The sequence below is a fragment of the Nicotiana tabacum genome, chromosome 1 (genome assembly GCF_000715075.1).
Source record: "Nicotiana tabacum cultivar K326 chromosome 1, ASM71507v2, whole genome shotgun sequence".
NCBI classification, from domain to species: Eukaryota; Viridiplantae; Streptophyta; class Magnoliopsida; order Solanales; family Solanaceae; genus Nicotiana; species Nicotiana tabacum.
Genome location: NC_134080.1, coordinates 202,210,112 through 202,227,209, shown reverse-complemented (window position 1 = coordinate 202,227,209; position 17,098 = coordinate 202,210,112). Strand labels below are relative to the sequence as shown.

At 41.3% G+C, this 17,098-nt stretch overlaps 1 long non-coding RNA gene across 2 annotated transcripts; it reads left to right on the top strand.

The window, feature by feature from the left end:
• The first annotated feature begins 6,174 nt into the window (after window positions 1-6,174).
• On the top strand, window positions 6,175-13,632 carry LOC142182054 (uncharacterized). 2 transcript variants are annotated; one of them, XR_012710969.1, is made up of 3 exons: window positions 6,183-7,302; window positions 11,517-11,682; window positions 12,228-13,632. It is a non-coding gene; the product is annotated as an uncharacterized LOC142182054 (long non-coding RNA). The 2 variants fall into 2 exon arrangements; XR_012710968.1 differs by lacking the exon at window positions 12,228-13,632 and having other exon boundaries at window positions 6,175-7,302; window positions 11,517-11,905.
• Window positions 13,633-17,098: the final 3,466 nt, after the last annotated feature.

Genomic DNA, 17,098 nt, shown 5'->3' with positions numbered 1-17,098 from the left:
CATTATAACAATTTAAGCGACCGTGCTAGAACCACGGGATTCGAGGGTGCCCAACACCTTCCCTCGGGTCAACAGAATTCCTTACTTAGAATTTCTGGTTCGCAGACTTCATTTGGAAAAGTCGAAAATTTCCTCGATTTGGGATTCAAGATAAACCGGTGACTTGGGACACCAAAAGCCAAACCTTTCCCAAGTGGCGACTCTGAATTAAATAAATAATTCCATTTCGAATATTGTCACTTAAATTGGAAAAACTCCCTCGCGCATTTAACCCTTCGGGGCGGGCGCGCAAAAAGGAGGTGTGACAACCCCTTGTTGGGGTGGAAAAAGGAGGTATGACAATTTCTATTGTCCGGGTTATTTCAGGGTTGTAACCCAGATATTGTCTTGTGACTCAAACCCTTCTATCCTTTTATTTTTCCTAGTTCGTTTAGTCGTAGTAACTCGTTTAAGTGTTATCTAGGTTTGTTCCAAGGTTGTAACCCCAGTTTTTGCTTATTTTGTTGTTCAAACCCTTTCACCATCTGTCTAATGCTATTTTCTGTTTTCTGTTATTTCTAATCATTTTTGTTTAGTTCTCTTTTTATTTTATAGTTCTTTTCATTCTGGCTCTAGTAACATGACATGCACATATAATTCTAGGCTTAGTCTTAAAAGTTAGTTTAATCATGAAGCAATGAAACAATTTTGAAGATGATCGGGACATTTGAGGGAAATAAATACAGATTTGGACATTTTGAGATCATTTAAAGCCCGAATTGTGTGAAACTAGGGCAGATAGTTTGGGAAATTAATGGGATGACAAGAATTTGTTATAAGAGAGTGCGTCCCAACAATTTGAAGTGAGCAGTTTTGAGTTCAAGTACACCTCAATTTACAAGATAAAGTCAAGGGAGTTTGCTCCAAACAGGCGGAGGGTATCCATCGTGAAGAAGAAATCACCCAATGAGAGTTCTATACTTGACAAGGTACTAAAAAAAGTGGAAATCATATCAGTGATATCAATGCCGAAGGTGTAAAAGAAATATTGTGTGTGCTCTTCCTTTTTCATTTCAAGTTGCATGTGTTGTATTTGACATTTTCAGAGATTAGGAGGCCCTCTTTCAGCTACCCAAACATTTATACCATTCGATACCCTTTTGAGTATGTACTGATTTCTTTGGCCTCCCCTCTTTTTGGAATCAAGTTAAAGTCATACGAAAAAAAGTTCATGTCCCCATAGGTTTATTTTAGAAAGTTCATTCCAAAAGAAAATTTCAAAAAAAGAAGAGAAAAATAGAGATAAAGAAATAAAAATAAGGAAAAAAGAGAAAAAGAAAAAAAAGATGGAAAAGAAAAAAAAGAAAAAGGCAAATAGTAACAAAAGTAGTCCTGTGAACTACGTTCGACCTGATTCTTGTCACCACAAGATACGTAGGCAGCCTTGCAGTTTGGTCGCACCAAATAAAATTTTTTGTAATCCCACAAAGCCAAGAGTGGGGTAGTTTCCTTAGAAATTCCATCGCAAAAAGAAAAAGAAAAAAAAAGAGAATCAAATTCCCTTGTTTTAGAAATTGGGGCAAAGTTTTAGAATGGACTCCAAAAGTTGTAAATAAATTAACCCCATTTTCTTAATTATTTTGAGCCTTTATGATATCCTTACTTTCTAATCCTGTCCAAAAGCCACATTACAGTCCAAAAAAAGACCTCCCAGATAATCTTTGAGAGTGTCGAGCTAGACATGCAAGGAGTATATGATGTTTTTACTATGGTCAATGCCTTGTCATCTACAGAATCACAGGAAATCAAAAGAAAAAGAACAAAATAAGAGTCTTATCGATGAAAACCTTCACAGGCACCATAAGGCGACGGTAAGTTGAGAGAAAGAACAAAATGAGAGAGGCTTGATAGTGAAAACCCTCGGGCACTACAAGTCAAATAAGGGTAGTGAGTGAGATAGGATAATCGGGGCATTGCATCCCAGTTTCATGGCGAAGATGTACAATAAGAGTTGAATATTAGACTTGCTTGATAAATTACGCCACTTAATCCAAAGGTACGTGTCATGGTCATTAGAGTTGGTATCCACATCTGATAAGTTTCTATTTTGTAATTTTTCTTGTTAGGTATCATTTCTTTCCATTGTTCCCTTACTCTGTTCCTTTTGTTTTGTTTACTTCCTCTTCATGAGTCTGTTTGGTTAGAACAAGTGAGAAATGACATTAAAATTTGCTACCAGCTTTCCAATTGCACAAAACGGAATTTGGCTAGCACATCAAAGTGGCATAAGTCAGGAAAGAGCAGTATACACACTAAATGGATAACAATTAGCGTGCTTTGGGATTCATGAGAAATACAAAGGTTTGGTATATGTCAATTCATGAGCACAATGCACCAGATAAAGGGATTTGGGGTTTGAACGGATCATAGGTATTTTCATTGATAAGGGTTGACAGATAAAGTGGTTAGTCAATAAACAAGCAAGGTATTTCAAGTTGAAATCAAAGTTATCATGGCAAGTGAAGGAGCAATCGCCCTCAAGGTCAATGCCACAAACCAACCACCATGTTTAAACTCACAAGTTTTCTTTGTTTGAAACAGGGACGAAGACTGTATCCAAATCAAAGCTTGGAAGCTTGAACCTTTTCAAGTGTCATGCCCAATTTTGTCAGTACAAACGCTGTTTGAGAATGTTATTTTTACCGCCCAAGCATCCCCCTAGTTGAGAAGATCATCATCTCCCAAGAATTTGCCCTAGTTGAGAAGAACCCTGCCTCCTAAACATCCCTCTAGTTGGAACAATCTTTAGTTTTCCTTAAAGTTCAGGGGTCCCACCTAGAGAATAGGGTCATATCTTAGTTTCTTAAGTTGCTAATCTTTAGTTTGTCTTGAGTTCAGGGGTCCTGCCAGGAGAATAGGGTCAGTTTTCAATTTTTGTTTAGTTGGATAATCATTAGTTTTCCTTGACTTCAGGGGTCCCCTGGAGAATAAAGTCAGTTTTTACTTTAGTCAAGCTTAATTTATAATTTTCCTCAAGCTCAGTCACACGTCTAGGAGACGCACTTCCTAGTTTGAGTCCTTGTTGTACTCTCTAGGAGACACACTTCCTATTTTGGTCCATTCAAGTTTTACCCCTAGGAGACGCACTTCCTAGTTTGGGGTTTTCAGATTTTATTTCTTTAGGAATTGCACTTCCTAATTTTAGGTTAAAAGTTTCATCCCTAGGAGACGCACTTCCTAGTCAGGTTCTTTTAAGTTATATTTTATTTTAGGAGACGCACTTCCTAAATTGAGTTTTATCCCTAGGAGACGCACTTTCTAGTTGGGTTCATTCAAGTTTCACCCCTAGGAGATGCACTTCCTAGTCTGGGTCATTTAGGTTATATGTTTGTTTTAGGAGACGCACTTCCTAAATTGATATTTTCCCCCTAAGAGACGCACTTCCTAGTTTGAGTCATTGGAGTTTCACCCTTAGGAGACACACTTCCTAGTCGGGGTGTTTCAGGTTATATTTTTATTTTAGGAGACACACTACCTACATTGAGTTTTTTCCCTAGGAGACGCACTTCCTAGTCTGAGCCATTGAAGTTTCACCCCTAGGAGACGCACTTCCTAGTCTGGGTCTTTCAGGATATACTTTTAGGAGACGCACTTCCTAAATGGAGAGTTCATTCGTAGGAGACGCACTTCCTAGTTTGAGTCATTGAAGTTTCACCCATAGGAGACACACTTCCTAGTCTGGGTTTTTAGGTTATATTTTTATTTTAGGAGACGCACTTCCTACATTGAGTTTTTCCCCTAGGAGACGCACTTCCTAGTTTGAGCCATTGAAGTTTCACCCTTAGGAGATGCACTTCCTAGTCGGGGTATTTCAGGTTATATTTTTGTTTTAGGAGACACACTTCCTAAATTGAGAGTTCATTCACAAGAGACGCACTCCCTAGTTTGAGTCATTGAAGTTTTACCCCTAGGAGACGCACTTCCTAGTTTGGGTCCTTTAAGATATACCTTTAGGAGACACACTTCCTAGTCTGGGTTTTGCATGTTATATTTTGTTTTAGGAGACACACTTCCTTAATTGAGATTTCACCCCTAGGAGACGCACTTCCTAGTTTTGGGCCTTTTAAGTTCATTCCTAGGAGATGCACTTCCTAGTTTGAGTCATTGAAGTTTCACCCTCAGGAGACGCACTTCCTAGTCCGGGTCTTTCAAGTTAGTTTTGTTTCAGGAGACGCGCTTCCAAGTTGGGTCATTTAAGTTCATTCCTAGGAGACTCACTTCCTAGTTTGAGTGATTGAAGTTTCGCCCCTAGGTGACGCACTTCCTAGTCTGGGTTTTTAGGATATACTTTTAGGAGACGCACTTCCTAAATTGAGATTTCACCCCTAGGAGATGCACTTCCTAGTTTGGTTCCTTCAAGTTTCACCCGTAGGAGATGCACTTCCTAATCGAGGTCTTTCAAGTTATTCTTTTAGAGACACACTTCCTAAATTGAGATTTCACTCCTAGGAGACACACTTCCTAGTTTTGTTCATTTAAGTTTCACCCGTAGGAGACGCACTTCCTAATCTGGGTCATTCAGATTTTATTTTTAGTAGATGCATTTGCTAGTTAAATTTTCTTAGTTTTACTCATATGAAACGCACATCCTAGTCGAGTCTTTAGTTTACTCTCATCATTGCATCAATAGTACAAGTGGTTTACAATTTTGCTAACAACTCACAAATCTTCCTAGTACAAACTAGGGCGGAAAATTTTGTTTGTTTTGTTGTTTTGATTGTAGGCGGCCACCTAGAAAATAAGGGAATTTATTTCAAATTTTAATTCAGCATCAGGCGCCCACCTAGAGAACAAGGGAATTCATTTCAAGTTTAAGTTGCAGGCGGCCACCTGGAGAACAAGGTAATTCATTTCTAGGTTTAAGTTATTAGCAAGCGCCCACCTGGAGAACAAGGGAAGTCATTTCAAAATTTGTTTCGGAATTATTTCAAGTTTCAATTTAGTAGCAGACGCCCACCTAGAGAATAGGGGTAGTCATTTCAGAATTCAATTCAAGTTAGAAGTAGCAGAAGCTCGCGGCAAGAATGTGAGTCAATAGTCCAAGATGACCAATAGAAGTAGTCTCAATCCAGGATAAAAGAAAAAAAAAAGAAGTGAATCCAAAATGCAGAAGCAGAGAAAGATGTGAACTGCTCAAGCCATGGCTGAAGTCACGAGCACTGCATGTCCGGTCTTGATCCGAAGAAGCCGTGGAAGAATGAACCACCACCTGCAGCTAGCAAGTATCAAGGTTCAAATCAAAAGTCTGCATGAAGAACCATTCAAGACTAAAAATCAAGCTTTAGAAGACTTGTAGATAGGAATTTTGTAACTCATAGCTGATAGATTTCGTTAGTCTTTTTTATTTTTGATTTTGATGTAACAACAGGACCACAGATCGGAACCTCGACGGAATGGTATCTCACTTGACTCCCTTATCCTCTCCACACACTCCATCACTGTTCCTACTTCTGAACTACACGTGGCCTGATTCCTTTATAGTCAAGGATATGTAGGCAGCTCAGATACCAAGGCTCGGTCACATTCTCCTTTCTCTTAGTTTTTGGTCTCTCTAAATAAGGGTCGGGTCAAAAAACCTGTCTCGTCGTTCTTTGTCTGAAAATACTTCGTGTTTTCAGTCAAAGAGGGACAGCTGTAGACATGTAATTTTTGACCATCCCCAAGATTTTATATATTTTAGCATTTAAATATTTAGTTTAGGCCTAATATCACTATTTCAATTAGTTTTGACTCTTTTACTTTATTTTATCGCAAAATATGAAAATTACAAAAATTAATTTTATTAATGTTTTGTAGTCACACTATTTTACTAGAGTTTTAATTTTTACATAATCTTGAAAAATACCAAAAAACAGTTTCATTTTAGGTTTATCTTTAATAGTTTATTTTAATTAATTAGGAGTGATTTTACATTTTTATAGGTGCTTCATACTATTGTACAAAAAGAATTGGATTTGGATCTATAGTTTATGAATTTTAATTTTTAGCTCAATTTTAATCCAATAATACATAGACCCAACCCAAAACCCAAAACCCAAAAGCCATCTTAGCCCATAATCCCAAACCCAGTACTCATTCCCTAACCAACTAACATTGGAGGATCCCTAATTAAGAAAAAGAACCTAGCCTTAAATAGAGGACCAGCCGTTCCCTGGGGGAGGATATATAGATTTTCCTAACCTAAATAACTAAAAAGACAAAAAAAAGCTTCAGAATACTAAGCTTCAGCAATACTGACCAGGCGACCACCAAGCCGCCAGCAACACCGCCCGCACCCCCTATCGCCGAAAACTAGCACACACCACCCTCACTCATCTCCTCTACACCTTAAGCACATACAGAAGCCCCCATTCGATCTTCACCATGAACAGCCGCCCACCAAACGACCACAGTCCGTCCCCTTCAGACCCCTGACACCAGCGACTATCAACTCCATCACATTCCAGCGAGCTTGAGTTTCGAATTCGTCGTAGGTTCCGGTCGAGGTTCCCTGCTTCCCTTTGGTGATTATGTTTGAAATCCTCTATTGCGATTCATTCAATTTGGCTCGATTCACTTGCTGTAATTACAAAAACTCTATTAATTAAAACTCAGCTCAGGAGCTGTTAATTTTGGATTTTACAAGTGATATTGGAATTTGTTCTGTGATTGTTAACAAAGTGCGAGGCCGTCATACAATTGCTTGCGATATTTCACGAATAGATCATGTTTGTTCGTGTTATGTTTAAACCGGAATTGAGCTTAGCAACCTTCTCTGATGTCTCATGTTCGTCCTCAACTCAATTTGTTCAGTTTTAAAGTTCTGTAGTTCCACGGGTCTAATCATTTAGTTGAGAGGTTTAATAAGCTGCTCATGAGTTCATTCATGGCTTCGATGGATGTTTTGTGACTTCCATTTGAATTCTGTTTCCTTTGGTTGTCGGTTTGTCGTCGGCATGAGGTTCAGTTCGAGATTCCTTCCGTGGCTGCTTGTTCCTGTTGCATTGTGGCTTCCGTCTACTTCAGATTTCGCATCCGGATTCATTTGTATTTGATTCCAAATGAAATTAATCAAAGCTTCGTATAATCAGACTTTCATTAGGCTCTAAATAGGGTCACTAGGGTTGAGAGTGTGTGGGACAGCTACTGGTGCAAAATCAGGGATAAGTGCGCTATCTTCTCCTTGTGTATGTGAGATCCGTCTTCGAGGTTTTCCTGTGCAGACAACATCTATTCCCCTAGTATCTTCTCCTTAAGCTCACTCCAGTTTTGAGAGCGCAACAGGTTCACTCTATTTCCTCCTTGATTTTAATGTAGTGTACTGTGTTTGTAATCTGTTATTGATTAATTCATATGATTATAGCTACCTGTTTTGTTGGTTTCTCCTTGGAATTTGTCCATCATTTGGGTTGAGTTTGATTCGCGTTTCAATTTAGATTTTATGGCTTCCATATTAAACATGAGCTTCAGTAGATATGGTTTCACAATTTTTGAGTGAGGGTCGAATTTGGGAAAGAAAATCAGAATTGCTTGTAGTGAATTAGTGAATGGATGGTTCGAATTGAGTTGCTTGTTGGAAATTGTATGAACTAAGTTGTGTCATTTGAATTTACTATTGAAATATTTAGAGTTCAAGTTGAAATTCTCTTGTCAAAATTCTTGTATGCTGATGAAAGTTCTATTGGGATTAGTCCTTGATTGTAGGAGCATTGTTTCTTGATTTTAATTCAATCTATGAGCTATTTGTGGGGCAATGTTTGAAAGTAAATCCTGCATTGTACACTAGTTATCTTTGCGCTAAGACTTCGAAGTTCTGAAGTTTTGTTGAAGTTTGCTGGAGAAGTTTTGGAGTAAATTGATGGCTGAAATTGTCCTAGTTTGAACTTGTTACCATCGGTTTCTAATGAATATCGTAGCTTGCTTTAGGCGCGATTGAATAAATCATCGCGGCCATGGGTACGGTTCCCGTGGCATGATCATGATACGTAAATCTCAATTCGGGTGTGAATTTGATACGACCCAACCATAGCTTCGAATAATAATAAATAAATACGTTGTAAATCGCGAGTGCATTTCATGTAACGCGATTTGCAATGTATACCAAAATGGCAAGTGTACGACATCGTGACTTGTTCCAAAGAATAATTTCATAAATAATTAATAGCGGTTAAAAAAGTTAAAAATGCACGTAGGTTTAAAATGTGTAATTAATAAGATAATTAGGCCAACATTAATAGTTGAGCGACCGTGCTAAAATCATGGAACTCGAGAATGCCTAACACCTTCTCCCGGGTTAACAGAAATCCTTATCCGGATTTTTGTGTTCCCGGACTATAAAACAGATTCAAACTTCCTCGATCGGGATTTTAAACCGGTGACTTGGGACAACATAAATTATCCCAAGTGGCGACTTTGAACTTATATAAATAATCTCGTTTCGATTGTCACTTAAATTGGAAAAAACTCCCTTTATATCCCTTTCGGGGTAGAAAAAGAAGGTGTGACAAGCGCCATCACGGTCCCGACGGTGGGAAATTTGGATTGTGACACCAAAGCACATATAAAAATTAAAAAATCAAATAAATAAGGTTTTTTCTCTCAAAGAATCATATACAAAAATCTCCTTCTATATTTTAAGCGTGATTAGCAACATTAGATGCATGACGAAAAGAAAATTTTATGGATGAGGTAGCAAATAATGTGATGAAATACAAAGAAAAAATAAAATATTTCAAAAATCTAAGCAAAAAAAGAACTTTTCGATGGGTATGGTTGAAATTCATTGAGAAAATATAGATAAGTCAATATATAAAATTTGAGGAAGATTGGAGGTGATTTGGACTGGTTTTGTATCAAAATTCGTAATTAAATCGAGTTCAAAAAAGCCTTCTGCGACACATGTATAAAAAATGTATCATACATGTATCTCACACACATGTATACATAGATATACATGTGATATACAATTGATACAAATATGATACATATATGATACACAAATGATACACAGTGTGATACACATATCATTTTTTCATGTTCAGTTTTTACTTCAAATTTTCAATTCAAACCACCTCAAAACTTCACCAAATCATCCCAAAACTGAGATTCAAACTCTTTAAGATGTACCCAATATATTCTATTAACACCCACTCAAAAAAGCAAAAATGTAACATTTTTTTTGCTACAAATAGCTATTGGCTAATATTAGTAATATTTTATGAATTGACCAATTTTTGTAATGAGCTACTTATATGTAACGACACGGCCAGTCGTTTTAAGAATTTATGCCCCGATCCCCTATTAATTGCTTTCCCCGTGTTTGTTTCTACTATTGTGAGTTGTCGGGAGGAAATATTTGGAGTTTCTGAGAGTTTTGGGACATTTAGTTCCTAAATGAGAGCTTAAGTTTTGAAAATTTGACCGTAGTCGAAACAGTATGAAGACGGCCTCGGAATGGAATTCCGATGGTCCCGTTAGCTCCGTTGGGTGATTTCGGGATTAGGGGCGTGTTCGGATTGTGTTTTGGAGGTCCGTAGCTAATTTAGGCTTGAAATGCCGAAAGTTGAATTTTTGAAGTTTCCAGTACAATAGTGAGATTTTGATCCGAGGGTCGGAGTGGAATTCCGGAAGCTAGGGTAGCTCCGTAGTGTTGAATGTGACGTGTGTGCAAAATTTCAGGTCATTCGGACGAGGTTTGATAGACTTTTTGATCGAAAGCTTATTTTGAGAGTTTTTGCAATTCTTAGGCTCGAATCCATGGCTAATTCGGTGTTTCAATGTTGTTTTAGCTGTTTTAAGGATTGATATAAGTTTGAGTCGTGGTATCAGACTTGTTCGTGATTTTGGTTGAGGTCCCAAGGGCCTCGGGATTATTTCGGGTGGTTAATGGGAAGTTGGAATTTGGAGTTGCAGCTGAAGTTCTTTGGGCTGCTGTCATAACCGCATCTGCGGTTGAGAGGCGCAGATGCGACTCCCGCAAATGCGGAAGTTAAGCAGCAGAAGCGGCCAGATGAGGCAAGACAAGGAGCCGCAGGTGCGGATGAGTTCACGCACCTGCGTAACCACAGATGCGGTGAGCAGGTCGCAGGTGCGGACTTGGGGGAATTAATGAGTTGTCGCAGATGAGACTTTTGTATCCGCAAAAGCGGGACCGCAGGTGCGGTCCCATGACTGCAGAAGCAGATTTGCTGGTCAGAACATATAAATATTGCCTTCGCGAATTTGAGCTATTTTTTCACAATTTTCATTCGGGAAGTGAGCTTTTGGGGAGGTTTTTGAGAGGGAATTCAAGGGAGCTTCAAGGAGGTAAGATTCTTGGAACCTAGACTCGTTATTATAGTGATTTTTATCATTCTAAGCATAAAAATTTAAGGAAAATCAGTGGTAAATTGAGGGTTATGGCTTGATTAATTGGAGAGCTTTGAGTGATGATTTGAGTGGCTATTTGATGTTCGATTTTGGTACTTTTTGTATGAACGAACTCGTAAGAGTATGAGGATTCTGAAAATGTAAATTTTACCCAATTCCAAGACATGGGCCCGAGGGCGTTTTGGTCATTTTACCTAATTTTGCGTATTAGCCTAGAATTTATTTGTAGAATCAGTTACTTGAAGTGTTATTTACATTATGCAATTAAATTGAATAGATTTGGGACATTTGGAGTCGAGTACTCGTGCTAAGAATGTGGTCTCGGGTTGATTATTGAGCCGGTTCGAGATAAGTGGCTTGCCTAACCTTGTGTGGGGGAAACTCCCCTTAGGATTTGGTATTATTGATAATATGTCTTGTACGTGAGGTGACGAGTGCATACTTGTGCTAAATGTTGAAAATCCGATTTCTCATTAAGTACTTACAATTATGTCATTTTTTCCCTATTTATACTACTTGTAAATTTAAACCCGTTGTTAGCTTAGGAAAGCATGTCTAATTGACTTAATTGCCTTACTTGATCAAACTGCCTTATTTGGATTATATGCAGCATGTTAGGCTAGAAATACCTGTTTTACCTTGATATGGAACTTGAATTGCACTGTGTATTCTTGTTGTTGTTGTTGTGTGTTTACTTTGGGACTACGGGACGGTATCCCGGGAGATCCCCCCTGTATGTTTACTTTGGGACTACGAATGGTATTCCGGGAGATCCCCTTACACATTTACATTGGAACTACGGGACTGCACCCAGTAGATTCCCCATGTATTGAGTATTTACATTTGGGACTACGGATCGGTATTCTGGGAGATCCCCTCGCATTATGAGTTGGACTACGAGACGATATCCCAGGAGATCCACTGGATATTTATATTTGAGACTACAGGACGGTATCCTGGGAGATCCCCGGTTGTTATCTTTGTGTTGAGCTATATTTCTTCCTGTGTTTACTTTGCCTCTGTAGTAGTTGTTGTTGTCCTTTATATCCTGTGTTACTTTTAGCGTTGTACTTACTTATACTGTTTTTGTTCTACACTGTGGAACCTTATATTTTATTTAACCTCAATAGGGCCCTGACATTTCTTGTCACTACTCGATCGAGGTTAGGCTTGACACTTACTCAGTACCGCTGTGGTGTACTCATGCCCTTTCTGCACATGTTTTTCATGTGCAGATCCCGGTACTTCCACTCAGACTTATCACGCTTGAGGCGAGGCGCTTGTAGAGACTCCGAGGTATATCTGCCGCGTCTTCAGACCGAAGAGTCCCTTTCTATTCTCTTTTTTTGTATTAGCCCTTCTGTACTTTCGTTTCTTTATTAGATATTCTAGAGTTAGATGCTTGTAGACATTCAAAGGCTTGTGATCATGAGATTTCGGGTTTTGGAAAATGTTATTAGTTTTCGAGAGTTGATATCGTGTATTCCAAGCAGCATTGTAAAATTTTATTTTATTTCACTATTTCAGTTTTTAATTATTTTTTCCGCAAATTGGTTTATTTTTTGCATTGTTAGGCTTACCTAGTCATAGAGACTAGGTGTCGTCACGATGGTTCACGGAGGGCGAAGCGGGGTCGTGACAAGTTGGTATCAGAGGTCTAGATTCATAGGAGTCATGAATCACAAGCCGGTTTATTAGAGTCTCGCGGATCGGTACAGAGACGTCTGTACTTATTTGCGAAAGGCTATGTAACTGTTAGGAAATTCCACTTCATTTGATTTTCTTGTCGTGCGAGATTTTGATATCACAGTTCTAAACTTTTGTCTTCTATTCTCTCTTAGATGGTGAGGACATGTGCTACCCGAGATGATCAGGCAGCCGCGCCCCCTACTGCAGCCGTCAGAGGTCGGGGCCTGGGTAGAGGCCGAGGACGCGCACGTGGTGCAGCTAGAGCACCTGCACGAGTTGCCACCGAGGTACCACCGGTAGTTCCAGCTGGAGTCCAGTCACCTGATACGCCTACTGCAACTACTACTCCAGCTCTTCAGGAGACGCTTGCGTAATTCATGAGCACGTACACCACTCTGGCTCAGGCAGGGTTGTTTCCCCTTGCTGCAGCCACATCTCAGGCCAAGGGAGGAGCACAGACTCCCGCCGCCCACACTCCTGAGCAGCGAGTGCATGTCGATCAGGTCCTAGAGATTATTCCTGTGCCGCCTGTAGTCCTAGGTCACCCTGAAGATAGGGCAGCGGCTTCAAAGGATGAGTAGTGAAGGCTTGATAGGTTCAAGAAGTATGATCCTCCTTTATTCAGTGGGTTAGCCTCAGATGATACCTTGGGATTTCTGGAGGAGTGTCACCGTATCCTCCGCACTATGGGTATATCATAATCGAGCGGGGTTTCCTTCACTGCCTTCCAGCATCGAGGAGCCGCCTATGAGTGGTAGCGTACTTATGAGTTAGACAGTCCGGAGGAGGCAACTTCACTGACTTGGACTCAGTTTTCAGATATTTTCCTGAGAGAGTTTGTTCCTCAGAGCCTTAGGGATGCATGGCGCGCGGAGTTTGAGCATTTGCGCCAGGGCACTATGATTGTCTCGGAATATGCTATCTGTTACACTAGCTTGGCTAGACATGCCCCAGCCTTGGTTTCTACTGTTCACGATAGGGTTTGCCAGTTCATTGAGGGGCTTATTCCCAACATCAGGTCTAGCATAGCTCGTGAGTTGGAGATGGATATCTCTTATCAGCAGGTGGTGAGCATCGCTAGGAGGATTGAGGGTATGCATGGTAGGGAGAGAGAGGAGAGGAAGGCCAAGAGGTCTTGAGAATCGGGCAATTATTTTGGTGCCCGTGCCCCAGCTGCAGGTCATCATGGTAGGGGTTATATGGGTCGCCCCGTTCATTCAGCTCTTCCAGCAGCCAGTGGTATTCTAGCTCCTCCTAGGCCACATGAGCCTTATTATGCACCTCCAGTATCTAGTGTGCCTCCTGCGTGGGGTGCTTTCAATGGTCAGTCCAGCAGACCTGACCCAAGCCAGTCATAGCCATCACGTCTTCCCAGAGCTTGTTTTGAGTGTGGTGACACATGTCATATGGTGAGGGATTGCCCCAGACTTAGGAGGGGTACACCTCTACAGACTTCTCAGCCACAGCGTGCCTTGCAGAGTTCTCAAGCTATGATTACAGCACCAATTGCTACCCCACCTGCCCAGCTAGCTAGAGGTGGAGATCGGGGAGGTAGAGGTTGCCTTATAGGGAGAGGCCAGGCCAGATATTATGCCCTTCCTGCCTGTACCGAGGTTGTTGCCTCTAGTTTTGTCATCATAGGCATTGTCATGGTTTGTCATAGAGATGTATCGGTTTTATTCGATCCAGGCTCCACTTATTCTTATGTGTCTTCTTATTTTGCCCCGCATTTTGGCGTATCTCGGGATTCTTTGAGTTCCCCTATTTACGTTTCTACTCTTGTGGGAGATTCTCTTGTTGTGGACCGCATTTATCGGTCATGTTTGATTGCTCTTAGTAGTTTTGAGACCATAGCCAATTTGTTATTACTCAGCATGGTAGATTTCGATGTTATCTTGGGCATGGACTGGTTGTCACCCCATTATGCTATTCTTGATTGTCACGCCAAAATCGTGACAATGGCTATGCCAGGTGTTTTGAGAGTTGAGTGGAGGGGTACTTTAGATAACATTTCAAGTAGAGTTATTTATTTCCTTAAGGCTCAATGTATGGTTGAGAAGGGGTGTGATGCTTATCTAGCTTATGTGAGAGATGTCAGTATTGATACCCCTACAGTTGATTTTGTCCCAGTAATACGGGATTTTCCTGATATGTTTCTAGCTGATCTTCTGGGCATGCCGCTCGATAGAGATATTGATTTTGGCATTGATTTGTTTCCAGACACTCAGCCAATTTCTATTCCTCCGTATCGTATGGCCCCTCCTGAGTTGAAGGAGTTGAAGGATCAGTTACATGAGTTGCTTGATAAGGTTTTTATTAGGCCCAGTGTATCACCTTGGGGTGCTCCTGTCTTGTTTGTGAAGAATAAGGATGGTTCTATGCGTATGTGCATTGATTATCGCCAGTTGAACGATGTTACAATGAAGAACCATTAACCTTTGCCTCGTATTGATACTCTGTTTGACCAGCTTCAGGGTGCATGAGTGTTTTCTAAGATTGACTTGCGCTCAGGTTACCATCAGTTGAAGATTCGGGAGCCAGATATCCCGAAGACTGCTTTCAGGACTCGGTATGGTCATTATGAGTTCCTTGTTATGTCATTTGGGTTGACCAATGCCCCAACAACCTTTATGCATTTGATGCACAGTGTGTTCCGGCTATATCTTGACTCGTTTGTCATTGTCTTTATTGATGATATTCTGGTGTATTCCCGGAGTCGGGAAGATCATGAGCAGCATCTGAGGACCGTGCTTCAGACCTTGAGGGAAAAGAAGTTATATTCTAAGTTCTCGAGATGTGAGTTTTGGTTGAATTCCGTGGCATTCCTAGGCCACGTGGTGTCGAGTGAGGGTATTCAGGTGGATCCGAAGAAATTAGAGGCAGTGCAGAGTTGACCCAGACCAACCTCAGCTACAGAGATCCGCAGTTTTCTTGGCTTAGCGGGTTACTACCATTGTTTTGTGGAGGGGTTTTCATCGATTGCAGCCCCTATGACTAGACTGACCCAGAAGGGTGCTCCGTTCCAGTGGATGGAAGAGTTTGAGGCGAGATTTCAGAAGCTCAAGACAGCTTTGACCACAGCCCCAATTTTGATATTGCCTACAGGTTCAGGGTCTTACACTGTCTATTGTGATGCCTCGAGGATTGGCTTTGGAGTGGTTTTAATGCAAGACGATAGGGTGATTGCCTATGCGTCCAGATTGTTGAAGGTGCATGAGAAGAATTTTCCTGTCCATGATCTCAATTTAGCTTCCATTGTTCACGCCCTGACGATCTGGCGTCATTATTTGTACGGTGTGCCTTGTGAGATTTATACCGATCATCGGAGCTTGCAGCACCTGTTCAAGCAAAAGGACCTTAATTTGCGCCAGAGGAGGTGGTTAGAGTTGCTGAAGGACTATGATATCACTATTTTGTATCACCCGGGCAAGGCCAATGTGGTGGTCGATGCCTTGAGTCGCCGGGCAAAGAGTTTGGGGAGTTTGGCTTATTTACCAGCAACGGAGAGGCCCATGGCGATGGATGTTCAGGCCTTAGCTAGCCAATTTGTGAGATTGGATCTTTCGGAGCCCAGTCGGGTTCTAGCTTGCGTGATTTCTCAGTCTTCCTTATTTGATCGTATCAGGTAGTGTCAGTATGATGACCCTCATTTGCTTGTCCTCAAGGACAAGGTTCACCATGTTGATGCCAGAGATGTGACTATTGGTGATGACGGGATATTGAGGATGCAAGGGTCGGATTTGTGTACCCAATGTTGATGGGCTTCAGGAGTTGATTTTAGAGGAGGCCCATAGCTCGGGGTATTCCATTCATCCGAGAGTCGCGAAGATGTATCAGGATTTGAGACAGCGCTATTGGTGGAGGCGGATGAAGAAAGACATAGTTGGGTTTGTAGCTCGGTGCCTCAATTGTCAGCAGGTGAAGTATAAGCACCAGAGACGAGGTGGGTTGCTTCAACAGATAGAGATTCCGGAGTGAAAGTGGGAGCGGATCACCATGGACTTTGTAGTTGGGCTCCCAAGAACTTTGAGGAAGTTCGATGCCATTTGGGTGATTGTGGATTGGCTGACCAAGTCTGCGCACTTCATTCCTGTGTGTACTACCTATTCTTCGGAGCGATTGACAGAAATTTATATCTGGGAGATTTTTTGTCTGCATGGCATTCCAGTTTTCATCATTTCAGATAGAGGTACTCAGTTCACATCACGGTTCTTGAGGGTCGTTCAGCATGCGTTGGGTACTCGGGTGGAGTTAAGTACAACATTTCACCCTCAGACGGACGGATAGTCCGAGCGTACTATTCAGATTCCTGAGGATATGCTTCGTGCATGTGTGATTGAGTTTGGAGGGTCTTGGGATCAGTTCTTGCCACTGGCGGAGTTTGCTTACAACAACAACTATCAGTCCAGCATTCAGATGGCACCGTATAAGGCTTTATATGGTAGGCGGTGTAGATCCCCGGTGGGTTGGTTTGAGCCGGGTGAGGCAAGATTATTGGGCACAGACTTGGTTCAGGATGCTTTGGAGAAGGTTAAGGTGATTCAGGATAGACTCTGTACTGCCCAGTCTAGATAGAAGAGTTACACGAGCCGGAAGGTTCGTGATGTTTCCTATATGGTTGGAGAGCGGTTTCTGCTTCGGGTTTCGCCTATGAAGGACGTTATGAGATTTGGGAAGAAAGGGATGTTGAGTACGAGGTTTATTGGCCCTTTTGAGATATTGAGGAGTGTTGGAGAGGTTACTTATGAGCTTGCCTTACCTCCCAGTTTGGCAGGAGTTCATCCGATATTTTATGTTTTGATGCTCCGGAGGTATCGCGGTGATCCGTCACACGTGTTGGATTTCAATTCAGTTTAGTTGGACAAGGATCTATCTTATGTTAGAGCCAGTGGCAATATTGGACAGGTAGGTTCGAAAGCTGAGGTCAAAGAACATTGCATCAGTGAAGGTTCAGTGGCGGGGTCAGCCGGTCGAGGAGGCAACCTGGGAGACCGAGCAGGATATGCGCGGCCGTTACCCTTCT